This window comes from Pteropus alecto, unplaced genomic scaffold (assembly GCF_000325575.1).
Source record: "Pteropus alecto unplaced genomic scaffold, ASM32557v1 scaffold563, whole genome shotgun sequence".
NCBI lineage: Eukaryota > Metazoa > Chordata > Mammalia > Chiroptera > Pteropodidae > Pteropus > Pteropus alecto.
The window spans coordinates 188,351-192,060 of NW_006433385.1; positions in this window are offsets into that span (position 1 = coordinate 188,351).

Genomic DNA, 3,710 nt, shown 5'->3' on the forward strand with positions numbered 1-3,710 from the left:
CCACACGGTGGGGAAATGCAGGTGTCTGGCCATTGTCCCCAGGTGTGCGTATGGGCACCCGCCACAGCCCTGCGACATTGTCCGGCGGGACAGAAGGTTGGACACACGCTGCAGTGCGCACCTGCCCTGGAGTCATCATGCAAGTGACGAGGCCTGACTCCAGGTCCAGGTCCAGGCTCTGTCTCAAAGCTCCTGGGACCCTCCCTGGACGCCGCCAACCCGTCTCCCTCACACGTTTCCGGAAAACTCTCATCCTGCCCCCCAGCGATGCCACTCGGGGAGCTGTCCTGCTCCGCAGTCTGAGAGCTTCCAGCTTCCAGAGGGAAGGTGGTCAGGGGGCTCAGAGGTCGAGGTCACAGGAGGAGACAGGCAGCAGACCAGGCCCGACACCTTCTGTAGGAAGCCTGGGTGGCGGGGCAGGGGAAAGACAGGGCCTCCAGAGCACGGGCGCCCCGCCGACTCAACCCCGCCATCCCTTCTCCCGGCCAGCGAGGACCAGCAGACACAGAGAGGCCAGATTCAGCCCAGAGCCACCCGGGTCCCCGCGGGGAGAGCCACCCGCCAGGTCTGGTAACAAGATGGACCGGCCAGGGCCTCGGCCAGAAAGCCTGCAGGCCGTCAGAGGAGGCCACCGCGTCCATCTCCTGCCCCACCGCACTGGATCCAGGACATCTTGGCAGAGGCGACGGTCATCTTTGTCCCCACTTTCACATGGAGACCACGAAGGTCCAGGGTCGGGAGGAGCCAGCCTGCCTGGGCCACACGCAGCAACTCAGAGACGTGGGTCCTCGACCCCTCCGATGGCAGAGACGTGGGTCCTCGACCCCTCCAATCGAACGCCCCCGCCCGCCTCGCCCTCTCCCCTGCTCCGCTTCTTTTGCTGCAAAACGTCTTTTTCAGTTTTAAGAACCAGCATGAGCTTTACAGCGCCGCGTGCCAGCGGCTGATGATTCTTGGAGGTTGATAGAAACGTCATCGCACGAAACCCTCGCGCCGACCCCATGCGCACAGGCTGTTTCACAGGCACCACGTGTCTGAGCGGCTCGGCCGAGCCCCCGCAGGAGCTGGCCTTTGAGCCCAGGCAGCCCTGCTCGGCACCGGCCCCCGGAGAGTGGAGCACAGACGCAGGAAGCCCATGGCAGGGAGCGGGCTGTGCTCTTCCCGGCCCTGTGCTGCGGGCCATGGGGACAGCCACAATGTGCCCCCAGCAGCCGGCCGCCCCGAAGCGAGCTCCGGCCAGCAGCGGGGAGCTGGCTGCAGCCAGGCAGAGCTGGCAGCTCTGGGACAGACACCCACGGCCCCATGGGCTGCAGTGTCTCTGCAGCCAGGGCTGGCTGGACGGAGGCCAGGCCCAGGGCCTCTGCCCGCTCCCTGTCACTCAGTCACTCAGCTAGAGCAAAGCTGGGTGTCACTCTGGGCCACGGGACCAGGCTTGGTCTTGGGTGGCACCGGAACACCACTGTGGCCTCTCTGGGGGCAGTAACAGCGGTTCCTCTCCCAGTAGGGAGGCAAGCGTGACGCGCCCACTTACCCTGCGGTGCCCCTGCCCCAGGAAGTCCCTCCGAACCTCACACGAGCCTTCGTGCTGCAATGTCACCCATGACTTGCCCAGTGCGGTAGCTAAACCACTGAGGCGCGATCCCCCCAGGGAGAGGGCCGTCACCGGAGGGCCACAAAGGCGTCCGGCCGCTGCCAAGGGTTCAGCCGAGGAGAAGCTGCGGGTCTCGGCCCTCCTCCCCCAACGCCCCCGCCCCGACTTCAGGACGCAGAGAGCAGGGAGCAGGGCAGAGAAGAAAAACGGAACGGTGACAAAACAGGCAGAGAAAACTCATTCCCAGCCGGTCTTGACCTGCCAAGGACTGTCCCCGTGTCCCCTGGGCTCGGGGGCCACACGGGGAGAAAGCCTTTCTCGAGGCTTCGGCGGGTCAGTGAGCCATCTGTCCCACGGCCAGCCACTCTGCAGAGCCTTCCAGGCCCCACTGCTCCAAACAACAAGGGAATCTATGAGGGAGCGGGGAGCGGGGTGTCCCCGAGACACAGAGGGCTGTGTGATGCAGCAAACCCAGCGCCCCCTTCGGAAGGCAGCGCCCACCAGGGCCCGGGCTGCAGCCACCTCCCCCAGTCAGACCTACTTCCTGTCCTTCGCCACAGGGCAAATATTGACTTTCTTTCACTCAGTGCTGCCCGTGGAGCTGAGAGCAGGGGCCTGGCATTGTCCCCTTCCTCTCAGAGGGCACGGCTGTCAGCAGGCTTCTGAGATGGCTGAGAGAGCTCGCTCCACGGCCTGGGAGGGCCCAGCCCCTTGCCCGGCAACCCCCCTGCACTGCAGCTGCCCAGGGGCCCCAGCTGGGCAGTGGGGCGTGGCTGGGGACTTGCCTCCCTGCCCCCCGCCCCCTTGACCGGGGCCCCCTTGCGCTCGTCCTGTCACTCGGAGTTTTAATCTGCCAAGTGGGCATAGAAGATGTGATGACCGCAGCGTCTGGGGCAGGAGCTGCTTCCCCCCCAAACCCCATGTCCCTTCCACAGCACCAAAGGCGTTTTCTCTCGTGTTCTGGCTTCAGAAGAGACAGACGTAGCTGTTCGGTGCATGTAGGGAGGGGGGGGGGCAGGGGACAGCACCGTGCCAGGGTCCCCAGGGGCAGGCGGGCTGGCATGCGTGTGGTTCTGGGCAAGGGGCTCCGCTCTCTGAGCCTCGGTTTCCCCCTCATCAAAACCAGGGCCAGATGACACCCCCCGCCCATCAGCACCTCCTGCTGCGGTACACTGCCCTCATCACTGACCTAGGACACAGGGCTGCACATCAAGCCTGCGTCCCCACCGCCAGGAGCCTTCTGCCAGCCTCCACACCTCCCTGTGACAGACACGCTCAGCCTGCCGCTCCTGTGGCCCAGCTCCCCGCTCCACAGGCCATGGGTCAAGGGCGGAGCTTGCAAACTCCCGAAGCCACAGCCGTGGGCAGTGGGGAGAGGAAGCAGGAAGCTGGCACGCAGGCTGTCCCCACCCTTCCCCTAACAAGCGGGTGGTACGACTCCGCTTCACAGATGAGACGGCCGGGGCTCAGAGAGGTCCAGGAACCTGCCCAGAGTCACACAGCCAATAAGGAGAGAGTACGGGGAGGACCCGGATCCGTCCGCCTGCGAAGCTGGGCCCTGGCTGAGACTGCCACACTCGCCTCAAGCTGCCGCAGGACCGTGCCCGAGCAACAGTGAGCGAGGCTTTGAGGCACCAACAACCGCCCACACACACACACACACACGCACACCCGGCCTCAGCCTGGGCGAGGGCGGGACCAACACGGTTAGAACGAACTCATCCGAACCAACCTTCCACTTCGCAAATGAGGAAACCGAGGCCCGGGGGCTGTGGCCACCTTAGGTCACACAGCACGTCCGGGGACCCCAAGTGCTGGCCCTGCCACACCTCTGCCCACCCTGGCAGGGCACGGGACCCCCCATGGAGGCAGAGCCCTCCCTCGTCCCAGCCCACTATTCCCGGGGGTGCAGCTGTGAGCGGAAGGCCGGCCTTGTCCCAGCCACAGAGAAACAGGGTGGCAGAGAGCGGGGACAGAGCAGGGGGATCGGCGCGAGACCACAGAAAGTGGGGCCGGCTCTTTCATTCTCAAGAAGGTTCTGCTACCAGTCGGGGAGAGGCTGGGGGCGGAGAGCAGAGGGAGGAGGGGGTGGGGGCAGAGGGAGGAAGGGGGGGCAGAG